Here is a 13,114-nt window from a genome sequence, read left to right as displayed (position 1 = left end):
TTGATTTCCTTAGAGAAGAATACCAATTCCCCTCCAGAATGATTCTTCGCTACATACAATTACGCCACGCACTGAGAGCACAATTTCCTTCAGGAGTAATCTTACACTCCCACATTGTCGAGAAATTTCTCATGGCCCAGGAGGCGGATCGTGTCCTCTCCTCTCTTTATCTTAGGAACTCGATGGGGTCGGCCAGGGGTGCACCTAGCTCTTCCAGAAATGGCAGGAGGACCTCCCCACCCTGGCGACTGATGATTGGGAAGAGGGGATACAACAATATTTGCCATTGATGATATCAGCTAAGGACAGGTACCTACAGTTGAAATTTATTCATAGGGCATACTATACCCCGCAACGCCTTTCCAGAATATACCCGGGATACTCGGATAGATGCCCAAAGTGTACCACTTTATACATGTGGTGTGGGAGTGCCCAGTTATAAGACGATTTTGGGAAGGTGTGGTGCGGGAGATCAACGAAGTTGGGGACCTCTCGTTGGGGTTAGATCCGGTAGTTTTACTGCTGGGCGTGTGTGACAGGGTGGTGCCAAATACATATAAACAGCTGTTTGTGTTTTATACGGCGTTCTATGCCAGAAAGACTATTCTTATGCAGTGGAAGAAATCGGACCCACCTAGTGTAGCCCACTGGAAATCCCGGATTGATTCTGCCCTCCAGCTGTACAAGGTACAAAGTTTACTAAGATCTGGGGATGTTGGGTACAAGAGAGAAGCGCACTATGAGACACAGGGCTGACCTGTATTGATGCGTTGGCCCCCTCACCCCGACCTACTGTAGATGGTTAGGTGCTGTATTATGATCAAATGGCCTGACCCTTTATAGCAGCCAAATTAAGGAGTTGTCCCCTACGAATATTGGGATAAGTGCAGTGTGGATATGTTCTGCTGAATATGACTGCTAAATCTGAATGTACGTTATACTCTATAGCTTGATTCTGCTCTGATCCTTTTTTTTTTCTTTTTCTTTTTTGTGCTTGTTACATTGTATTTTATATTTTATATGTAAAAAACATGATGTGATGCATTGCTGTATCCGTTAAGAGACCAATAAAAATGTTTATGTTAAAAAAAAAATAATGATGCCCATTGTGGGCACTGATTGGCATACATCGTGGGCACTGACTGGAATCCCTGGTGGTCTAGGGTGGCATACCTGCTGCTGGGCATCCCTGGTGGTCTGGTGGAGCAGCACAGACCCCCCTCTCAGAGGAGCAGCCAATCGTCTCTCCTCTACTCGTGTCTGACAGACGCGAGTGAGGAACAGCCGATCACCGGCTCTTCCTATTTACACTGTGATCAGCCGTGATTGGATCAGACTGACACCCCGCAACAATGATCGCCGTGATACGCACCCCCAGGGGCGCGCAGCGGCTCAAAATCCTGAGGACGGTCTATGTCAGGATTTTGAAACCACTTTGCCGCCGTCATTTGACAATGGGTGGGTGGCAAGTGGTTAATGTGGACTAGAATATAAGTGTCTTAAATATCGTATATTGTATATAACATCCAACGTTAATCAAGGATCAATAAGAGTCCAAAAATAGTGCAAAACTGTATATCTCTTGTGTCCATAAAGTGCAGAGTGCAAAAAAAATCCCCAAAATATGTGCAAATAGTGCAAAAAAAAAAATTGTATATGCAAAAAACTGTGGAAAAAACTGAGCAAAGCAAAGCTGTTTTATATATGCCACATAAGGCTACCAGCTATATAAATAATGTGCTCAGTCAATATGTATCAGTTCACAGGAACCATGAGGTAGATCAAAAACAGATTATAGGTGAGTCACCTATAATCTGTTTTTGATCTGTTTTTGATCTACCTCATGGTTCCTGTGAACTGATACATATTGACTATTTATTGGTGACCTGCTACTCAGGTAAAGTGAAAACACACAGATTTCAATAGGTGCTGTCTTAAATTCAGTGACTTGAGTCTTGCAGTATTTTTTGGTGACTCCCATTGTAAAATCACCAGCTAGGGGTACGTTTTGTCTTAATCTTTGAGACTTCTGATGTAGTGTTTTTGTTTTTTGACCCACCCCCCTCTCCTCCCTAGTTATCCTTGCTGCCTAAAAGCTTACTCCCGCAACCTACACAGAAAATGCAGTTTGCTGTGCGGTTTGAAAACGCGCTGCAACGCCCACTGTTCTGCTTTGCGTTATTGAACTGTTGTATAACACTAGTCAGACAGCTTAAAAATAATTCAGAAGTCAAGAAACATGAGACATCAGATCTGTATGTATTCTTTTTTCCAAATAACTTTGTAAAACTACAACATAAGCATAAACAAATGTGTCAGTGCATTAAAAGCATTATACATCAGCCTCACTCTATCAGTGAAAGTACTCACGGACAATTCCACCATTAGCCCAGGAATAGTTAAGAGCTCTACTGCATTCAGTCAGCTTGGATCAAGGAGCAATCATGAAATTAAGGAAGTACAGTTCCAGCTTTCACTGTGAAGAAAATATCACTTCCTGTCAAGCTGTGGCAAAATAATAACTAATTCTGACCACTAGATGGCAGCAACGTGAAACTAACATTGCAGTATAATCTGTAACAGCACATAAAAAATATGGGCAGAACACTCTGTCTTGCATAATTTATTATGTCACTACCTAAATAACTACTGCTATGCAGAAAAAACATATAAAGAGGAAAATGGAATCCTAGCTAGTCCGAGATCAAAACTGTCAGTTACAAGTCTGAGATAAATTCTGGCGGTCTAATTTTTCACAATCTTGACCTCCACCTTTCTAACCTTGCCATCCCTGCTTAGAGCATTAACAAGTCCTACGGGGCACTCATTCCTGCCCTCTTGGCTGTCCTTCAACATAACATCACCCACTTTTACATTTGGACGATCCTGAGTCCATTTCCTAAGGCGTTGCAGATTTGACAGAAACTCTTTTCCATCTTTTCCAAAATGTGTCTGCCAAGCATTGTACTTCCATTGTTTTGCATGAAATTGTGTTGTACTTATGGTTCCAGATGGAGCATACAAAGAGTTCACCTTTTGAGCCAACAACATTGCTGGGGTAAGGGCCATAGGTGTATCTGAGTCTGAGGACACAGGAACTATAGGCCTGGCAATAGCCGTAACCTCTGCCATAAAGGTGCGTAAAGTCTCATGGGTCAACTGAGCAGGTTTGGTTGGTAGCAACATAGCATCCAAGATTCGACCTGGCAATACCTATAAGTCTCTCCCAGATGCCACCCATATGTGAGGAGTGTGGAGGAGTAAAGACCAATGTACTTCCTCCGTCTTGGAGAAAGTCTTGCAATTGTGATTCGCTGTCACAATTGTTAAGTTCTTTGCAGGCTCCCACAATTTGTTCCTCTCACTTCCCCCCCTGTTCTACCCCCCCCCCCCAGTGCTCTCCACTCCTCCCAGTGCTCTCCCCCCTGTTCCCCCCCCCAGTGCTCTTCACTCCCCCCAGTGCTCTCCCCCTGTTCTTCCCCCCCGTGCTCTCTACTCCCCCCAGTCCTCCCCCCTGTTCTTCCTCCCCAGTGCTCTTCACTCCCCCCTGTTCTACCCCCCCAGTGCTCTCCACTCCTCCCAGTGCTCTCCGCCCTTGTTTTCCCCCTCCCCTTGTTCTTCCTCCCCCCAGTGCTCTCCCCCTGTTCGTCCCTCCCAGTGCTCTCCACTCCCCCCAGTGCTCTCCACTCCCCCCAGTGCTCTCCGCCCTTGTTTTCCCCCTCCCCCTTGTTCTTCCTCCCCCCAGTGCTCTCCCCCTGTTCTCCCCCCCCCAGTGCTCTCCACTCCCCCCAGTGCTCTCCCCCCTGTTCTCCCCTCAGTGCTCTCCACTCCCCCCAGTGCTCTCCTCCCTGTTCTTTCTCACCTCCCCAGTGCTCTCCAGCTCTCCCCATCACTCTCCAGCTCCCACCCCAGTGCTCTCCATCCCTCCATTCTCCCCACCCCTGTTCATTATGGCCCCCTGGTGCTCTCAAGCTCCACCCATCTCTCTCCAGCCCCCCCGTGCTCTCTACCCCCCCCCCCCATGCTCTCTACTCTTGTTCTTTTTGGCTCCCCCCAGCACTTTCCACTCCCCACCCCTGTACTCTCCACTCCCCCCTGCATTTTACCCCCACCCATGTGCTCTCCAACCCTGCCAATGCTCTCCACCTCCCATAATGCTCTCCAATCCCCCGTGCTTTTCCCCCTGTTCTTTCTGGCCCCCACAGGTGCTCTCATGCTCTCACCCCTACTCTTTGTACCCCCCCCCAGTACTCTCCAGCCCCCATGCTCTCCATCCCTGTTTTTCTGCCCCCCCAGTGCTCTTCGCCAACCTACATTCTTAGCCCCCTCAGTGCTCTCAGCCCACCATGCTTTACACCCCTGTTCTTTTTGGCCCCCCCCAGTACTCTCAAGTTCCCCCCAGCACTCTCTGCTCCCCACCCCTGTGATCTCCACTACCCCCTGCTCTTTGCCCCCACCCATGTGTACTCCAACCCCGCCAATACTCTCTGCTCCCCCTTCTCTCCACCTCCCACCCAGTACTCTCCACTTCCCCAGGACTAGAGGACAGGCTGACTGGGGCCGGAAAATGGGGATGGCTGAAGGTGCAGGTGGCCAGGGACCTCTCCATCTCACAGCAAACAAATCCTCTGGAAGGAGCACTGTCCCCATCCAACATGAGAACAGACCCTGCCTGCTGCTGGACGTCATGCATATCCTGCTGGCATGCAAGGCACCGTACCGAATATCAACAACACATCTTCCCACAGACAGGGACTGCAGACTGGGACATGGGGCACAGGAGGGGCTGCATTCATGGGCTCAGTAAGGCTGCATTCATGGGCACAGTAAAACTGCATTTGATGGGCACAGCGAGGCTGCAATAATGGGCACAGTGAGGCTGCAATGGTGGGCACAGTGAGACCGCATTTGTGGGCACAGTGAGACTGCATTCACAGGCAGAGTAAAGCTGCATTTGGTGAGCACCCGTCCCCTTTACCTTAGTGTATTCTTTCTGTGGAAGGTGGCCCCCCCCCCACGTTCTGAGTTCCTGGGGTCCCCCTTGATGATTGTCCACTTACCACTTTTAAATTAATTTTGCTTATATATATATCCCTATGTGACTTCATATTTATATATAATACACTCTTCATCAAATGTTCTTTAAAATGTATGGCTTTCCCTTTCATGAACAAGAAAATAATGACGTTATGCTGTTGGGCTGGTTTTTATTCCCAGTCCGGCCCTGGCGGTCTCCCATCCGGGTACTAACCAGGCCCAACCCTGCTTAGCAGCCAAGATCAGACGAGATCAGGTACATTCAGGGTGATATGACCGTAGGCGATCTTGCTGGCCACTCTCAACCCTCTTGAAAAAACGCCACGATGGTCAGCTCGGCAAACAAGCAGAAAAATAAAACATCATGTACTAACCAGGCCCGACCCTGCTTAGCATCCGAGATCAGACGAGATCGGGCGCATTCAGGGTGACATGGCTGTAGGCGATCTTGCTGGCCACTCTCAACCCTCTTGACAAACGCCAAGATGGTCACCCCGGCAAACAAGCAGAAAAATAAAACAGGTCGTCGACGCCAACAACATATTGAAAAAAAGCCTACGGCACCTGGTATTCCCAGGCGGTCTGCCATCCAGGTACTAACCAGGCCCGACCGTGTTTAGTATCCGAGATCAGACAAGATCAGGCGAATTCATGGTGATGTGGCCGTAGGCGATCTTGCTTTCCACTCTCAACCCTCTTGACAAATGCCAAGATGGTCACCTCGGCAAACAAGCAGAAAAATAAAACAGGTCGTTGACGCCAAGAACATATTGAAAAAAAGCCTACGGCACCTGGTATTCCCAGGCGGTCTCCCATCCATTTACTAACCAGGCCTGACCCTGCTTGGCATCCAAGATCAGACGAGAATGGGTGCATTCAGGGTGATGTGGCCATAGGCGATCTTGCTGGCCACTCTCAATCCTCTTGACAAACGCCAAGATGGTCACCTCGGCAAACAAGCAGAAAAATAAAACATCAGGTACTAACCAGTGTAGTTCAGAGGTACCCAACCTGCCTCTTACTGCTATACCACTTGTACTCCAACATCCCCATTTCTTACCGTTATAAAATGATGAGACCACACCTTAATTTTGGAGTATAAATTGCCATAGCAGGCTATTTATTATTCACACCATATAAATAACTCCAATATCAAATATATACCAAAATATCCCCTCCGTAACAACTTGTTTAACTCCAGTCTGTTGGCCTTTGACGGCACCCCCGAACTCCAACACATATTCCACCAATACACTGCGGGACCTTTTTTCACACGATAGGCCTCCAGCGGATAATCAGCTTGGAGACAACCCCCTTCCCGCAGTGCAACCATTACAGTATTCCAGCTAACCTTTCGCTGGAATACACCGGAGGGGCACATACTACCGATGAGCCCCCCACCCCTTTCCATCACATATGTTTACTGCCACTGTCAAAGACCAATAAAACACCGCCACAGCCCGCAAGGATGACACCTTACCCTTAAGGGCTCCCCCACACCCACTGGATCCCATCTTGCAGCCCCAGAGCCCAGAAAACAATCCCCACTACCTAGAGGTGTATTGTAACACCCTCAATTACTGGCCCACATTAGTTTCCACCTCTACTTGCCTGATCACCAGGCCCCCCATTCTGAGCCACAACCTCCCCACCACCAGAGTGTTAGACAACTGTACGAAGTCGTAAAATATCTGACTTAGCGTCCGAGATCAGCTCCCTGATCATTCGAACCCAAAAGCATTACCCCTTGCATGCATAACCCAGACGGCCAGCGGTTTATCCCGCCATGCCTAACGTTCCATTTCCCATATCACCTTGCTCCACCTCAACCCCCATACACCTAGCCAGTGAACACATGCCTCCCTCCTCTAACTACCCAACTGTCTGCCAACGGATCTCGCATCTGCTCTCCTGGCCCCCCAACAAACATACAGATAACAAAGAAAATCCAGACAAGGCGTATAAGTCCTCCATCTGGACAAAAAAAACGCCAAACAAAGGCAGCACCAACTTTAAAGTAAACCAATGTACCCCTTACCACAAACAACACAGCTTGTATATACAGACTACTCCCCCACTCGTGTTTTATTTTTATTTATTTATTTTTATTATTTATTCCACCACCACATGAAGGCATAGGTAAGTGCCTAATCGCTTTGCTTCCCACCTACCATTCCTCCTTACTGCCGCCTCATCCAACCCACATCTGGCAGCTTCTACAGCCGCCCGATGCGGAAGGAGTGTGAAGCGTATTCTGCACCATCTAACCTTGCGTCCCAGTGGCATTTTCAGAACACCGACCCGAACTGGAACCTCGACCAATACTTCCCAGCCTTGTGCCACATGAACTGCCCCCCATGCCATCTGTTCCAAACCCTAGAAACTCCCTAAAAGTTTTATCCCTTTTTTTTTTTATTACCCTGAATCCTGGTAACACAAACAGCAGCACCTCCACCCCTCTAACCCTTAGATCATTTTTTTATTCATTTTTTTTTTTAATTGTCCAACCCAAACTCTTTTTTTCAATCCACCCTGCACCGCAAGTTAAACAAAAGCCAAAAACCCACCAGTTTCCACTCAATGGCAGATACCGACCCCCGTTTACCAAGTTCCTAGAACCACAGTACCACCAACAACCTTACCCCCCACATAGCCATGTTTGACCTCAGACTCTTGCACCGAACAACCCACCCTTCTTTTCATACCTTCACGTAAGCCGCCCATGTGGACTCACTGGCTGACCGCCCTGTTACCTCCCGTGGTGACTCCAATGCCATCTCCCATACCCAGCCCGAGTAGGGAATTCCTCCCCCTCTGTGGCCGGCTAACTCCCACCAAAAATAGATGCAAGGAGTAAGCTCCCCGTGTTTCCGAAGCCTGCAAGATGAATAGCATATCGAAAATGTTATAGAAATGCTGCTGTATGACCAGTTGTGACAACGCGGACATGTGGTTGACCACGTAAACCACACCCACATAATCACAATTCAACTCCGTGTCAGGTTCCTGCATGATCCTTACCCCAGCTCCATAGCCGGAACCACTGGAAAAATTCCAATAGCACACGTTTACGAATGAACACCCCACTTCCACCCAACAAAATTGGGGCCAAATTTCCTCACTCTATTGCCCCTGAAAGAAAAATTTTCCCCTAACCTGTTTACCCTGCCGTATTTGTGACCCCTTTTCCCATCGACCTGGCATCCACCTATCGTCTGTTATATGTGGCCAAGAACTCATACCAAACCTTCTAACCCTCCCTATGTTCCGCATTTAACTGTTTAAATTAGCCAGGGTCTGAAACCCCCACTGTAGCAGACAGCAGCCATCGGCCAAAACCCACTCATCAGAATAAAACCAGCAGGTGAAATTGAACTTACCCAGCAACGAATGCAAAGTCCTCAACTGTACCTCACGCCATCCCTGGGCCTCCCCCACTCCCTTCTATAGTACCTCCACCTTGGTCACCGGCAGATGACCCTCCGTAACCCCTGAAACAATCACAATGCCAGAACAAAATAGTACAATATCCCTCGTCGGCCCCCCGTGTTTTGCAGCCAATGGCACTAATGAACCTACCTGCAATGTGCTGCAATGTATAAAGTATAATTGCACACACATCGGAGGAAGGCGGCCCAACACACAAAAACGTCCAAGCCATGTACGATTGAATCAGGGGCCGACACGTCTCTACCCCCCCACTCCGGTAATTACCTAAACATCTAACCATGGCTCACTAAATTGAGCAACCTATGGGCAGGCATCGTTCCAAGTAAAAAACTCCTCTTGCCAGCATCTATCCAGCAGCCAAGGCTCTCCGAATAAACTGTAAGCAATTGGAACACGGATTCCTAGTTCACCATAGGCGCTCCTTTTCCGTCACACCTAACCTACCTTATAGCTGTGTATGTGAAGTATCGGACACAGTGCACCACATCGGATTATGACAGAACCTTTTAACACTCGTGTTTACCGTTAAAAACCACTAAACTGACAGGAGCTCACATTGCACTGCCAACCCACCCCCCTTCCTTTTCGGCCGACCGTCCAGAGGGGGGTATACGCAGGGCCGTCATTAAGGCAGGGCAAAAGGGGCAGCTGCCCAGGGCCCTGTCATTGTTGTGGGGCCCAAAGCAGCTGCCTCATATTTGACAACTATCCCAGTTTACATTCCCTTGAAGTTTTAGTCCTGTGCTGCAACTAATGCTGCCCAGCTCTGCCCTATTGTTGTGTACAGATGACTCACCTGCAAACCTGTGTTTACCTATAAATACTGACATTCATATGTAAATAGCAGTCACATGCATATGTAAATAGCCAAGGCCAACGGCATTGATATGTAAATAAAGGCAGCATTCATAAGTATATCATACCCCACTGCAGTGAGAAGATGTGCTGTAACCTATTGCAACCAGTGAGCACGGTCTAAACTGCTCATCATCCCGTAGCCAATCAGATCCCCCTTTTTAACGTGTGCAATGGCCTACATATAACAGAACAACGGGTTCTTCCCCCCCATGGCAATCGCATAATGGGGACCACCTTCCACAAAATCAATCGGTACCTCCTCTTACCTTCATCCCTTTTCCCTTAATCTTCCTGCATGACCCTATACACTTAAAATGTAAATTCCCCCCCCTTTTATTTTAATTTTTTTTAAAGGGGGCCATAACGAGAAGATCTCCACACACTTACCTTTTCAAATCGTATCCCGGAATTCCTATTTAATTGTATTCCCAGGGGACCCTCAAAGCTTTATTTTTTTTGCATCTGCAATCCTTACCATTTCCATCCTATCATTACCTGACAACCCCACCACTGCACCACTGTCCCCAAACTGCAGACGCACCGCCCGCCATTTGTGGGCCAGCATCCACCACCTCTGTTCCCGGAGGAGCAACTGCCGCCGACATTGCACCCCCCTTTCTAACCCCCCAACAAATCCTGTAATGCAACTTAAACAAAAAACATTTAGACATTATTTGACTTACCGGGCTGACTGGAACCCCAACAGCCGCCGTGCTTGCCTCCATTGCTGGCTCGCATTCCTGCGGCTCCTCCTCCTCGCACACTGTCAGCTCGCCTTCCGACCTGTCGTCCTAGACCAGGACCGGTGGTGTCATCAGCCCCCCAGGCAAAGAGGTCCTGGGGGCTGTGGAGTCCCTCTGTTGTAGTGCCTGTCTCACCCCCGAAGCTCTGCCTCCTGCCATGGTTCTACACATGCCCTCACATACTGTGACCTGGAAGGTCAACCTCATCCTTCCACCGCCGTCTTGTGCCATCTCGAGCCACCCGTATAGGCAACGCCCACCCACGGAGCTCCGCACCTTTTTTATATAAGCAGCCTGACGACCATACTAATAAGTCTCCCTCACCGAGCCTTCCTCCCCACGCAGCGATGCAGGCAGAGGAGGTAGTAGTCCTGCGATTCACGGGCGGGAAAGCAGCACCATAACGGCCCCACCCACTGAGCTGGGCTGGCGGCGTGGAGTCCGCCCAGACCCTGCTCAGGCAGACGGCTGGGTATTCTTTGCTGGGGGACCGGATTGTTCCCCCTAGAGTGCTCCTTGCCTGGCGCATGGCCCCAGATGAGGGCCCTGGTGAAAACAGAGTGCCAGAGGCCGCAAACTCTGCATGCACAGCAATCCTCACCTCCCAGTCTCCATCCACTCACCTGGTCATCCATAGAGACCCTCATCCGAGTGACATCTCAGCCATGTTGGAGGAGCAGAGCAAAAAACTGCCTCCTCCTTTCTTTCTCCACAACTTTCTGTTCCCCAGCTAAGTCCCAACTCCTCCTTATATATTACCACTCCCCCTTGGACTTTACTCACTGTCCCCTCCCCTCTTATCTCTTCATATTAACCCCTGCATTGTCTCCCCTAAAAACATGGTCATGCCCGGCCCTGAACTACTTTTTCTTTTCTGTCTATTCCATTTCGGGCCTCACTATATCGTTATTATATCATATTGTCGTTCCCCGAAGTAAGTTGGGGGTCTGTATTCTATAATGTGCAGCATCCACATAGCGATGGGCAAACAAGTAATGAAATGAATTAACTCTAACCGGGGCTTAGATGGGTGACCCAATATATATAGTGGCGGCTGTTTGACTAGGGGAAGTGAGAGCTACATAATCTTAACAACTAGGGACGGCTTGTCTACCCCTGCCAGTGGCCCCAATGCAAGAAACCATGAAGGGCCCCCCTGACCCCCAGCCAGGGCCCTTCCCTTCGAGTCTGGCGGTGGAACTCCAGGGCGTGGTCACAGGTATGACCTTTGTGAGCCCTGTAGTTCCACCACTGGTATCATTAGTTTTTTTTAATAAGTTTTTTTTAATTCTTAGGTGTCCCATTGGGGGACCTAGGCAGGATGGGGTCCCTGTCCCCAGAAGAGATGAAGTCCTTTTCTCCAGGGCAGATGAAGTTACTGCCCCCAGGTGAGAAGGGGTCCCTGTCCCCACGTAAGAAGGGGTCCCTGTCCCCAGGGGGAGAGGGAGGGGGTATGTAATGGTGTGTGGGGGATGGGGTCCTCTCACTCACCATGACCAAGCTGTAGGCCGCGCACTCATCCATGTTGGCCTGGGCTCCATCCAGTGTGCTGGATGGGCGATCAGCATATCTCCCAGAAAGACCTCTCATCATCTGTGTATGACGGGGGAGGAGGGGGGCTGGCAGACAAGCCTGCAGTGTCCTCCGGGGAGCCGGCTCTCATAGGGCTGCACTGCATCTGTGTGCTTAAAGTTTGTTTACCCGGGAGAAGTATGCAGTGCAGTGTGAGCCGGACTCGGGGGGGGGGGGACTCTGGCCGGGGAGAACAGACATCGGACTGAGTGGCAATGCATGGAGCAGGATAGTGGTACTCTGAGGAGCCAGCTGAGGACACAGGTCATGCGGGGAATGCACAACTAAAGAGCAGCCAGTGCGATAATCGAGTATGGAGCTCTGCTAGCCACTCTCCACCTCCAGCCACCCGTGTGCATGGCGCACTGGTACCCCTAGCTGCCTATGCTGCTGCTGGCCAAATGTAGAGGGGGCTGCATGGGCCCCCTGCATCACAGGGCCCAGTTGCGGTCGCGACTGCTGCACCCCCTATAGTTACGCCCCTGACCCCTGCCCTACACCTGATAGATGTTGTAGGTTTGGGTGGGCCTAAAAATCATATAAATCATGGCTCCTGTATATCCTGGATCAGGGATAAGGCTAGTAAGGGGGGTATCACTTGATAAATTGACCACCCAATGCCTGCAATATTGTAAGGTAGTGAACGGCCCCCTGCTTTCAGGGTAGTATGATGTTTAGTAAAGTATATAGAATTACTAGCTCCTCTATGATGATATGAGGTCTGCAATATGAAGAATAGTTCATATAAGGCATAGAGGTAAGCGATAATATAAATGTCGCAGCAGGGCACAAGATCGGATCAGTCACTAAAATATACCAAGTGCTCCGTTCGATGTATACTTTACCGATAGGTGTCTTGGGTCCTTCTGGGCGCTCATTCGGCCGTGGTAGTGTTCAGTTAGAGAGTAAAAGGCTACAACTATATGGGATCCGAGCAGGTCTGGTGTCTAGTCGAGTGCGTGCGTTGAATGCTCTCTCGTCTGACGGGTTGGAGGCCCAGGACTGCTCCAGGTAGAAATCATGGTGGTAACCGGAGTCAGTGATATTGAAGCTAGTGTAAGTGTCTGTAGTCTTTCAAGGCAGGTGGTCCATATGCACGGCAGAGGAAAGGAGAGCGGCACTAGGCAGGGTATGAAGCATGTAGGCTAATCCACCGTCACATGGGTGTCCTGGAGCTCTCCTGAGGCAACAGGTCTAGCGGCCCCTGCGTGCTCTGCGAGGTAGCGGGGCCGATGTCGGGCTCATCGGTGTGTGGCGGGATCTGTGTCCCCCAAGTGGTCTGAAGGTGGATGGCGACCTATGTCTGCGAGATCTGGACAGTTGAGTTTCCATGAGATCTTCAGTGCTGCGGGTTTTGGGTGAAATGCGGACCCGAAAATCAGCATAACAATTAGGTACTTCAACCAGTGGCAGGTCCAGCGTTTTGCAGAAGGTTTCTAGATCTTCTGGCACTT

The 13,114-nt window shown here is 49.5% G+C and overlaps 2 pseudogenes; both read right to left on the bottom strand.

The window, feature by feature from the left end:
* Positions 1–5,589: 5,589 nt before the first annotated feature.
* Positions 5,590–5,708, bottom strand: LOC143957272 (5S ribosomal RNA; annotated as a pseudogene).
* Positions 5,709–5,816: 108 nt separating this feature from the next.
* Positions 5,817–5,935, bottom strand: LOC143957268 (5S ribosomal RNA; annotated as a pseudogene).
* Positions 5,936–13,114: the final 7,179 nt, after the last annotated feature.

Source organism: Lithobates pipiens, unplaced genomic scaffold (assembly GCF_037356315.1).
Source record: "Lithobates pipiens isolate NorthernLeopardFrog02 unplaced genomic scaffold, aLitPip1_a1.2 Scaffold_52, whole genome shotgun sequence".
NCBI lineage: Eukaryota > Metazoa > Chordata > Amphibia > Anura > Ranidae > Lithobates > Lithobates pipiens.
The sequence above is the reverse complement of the archived record's forward strand: the minus strand, read 5'-3'. Positions and strand labels throughout refer to the sequence as shown.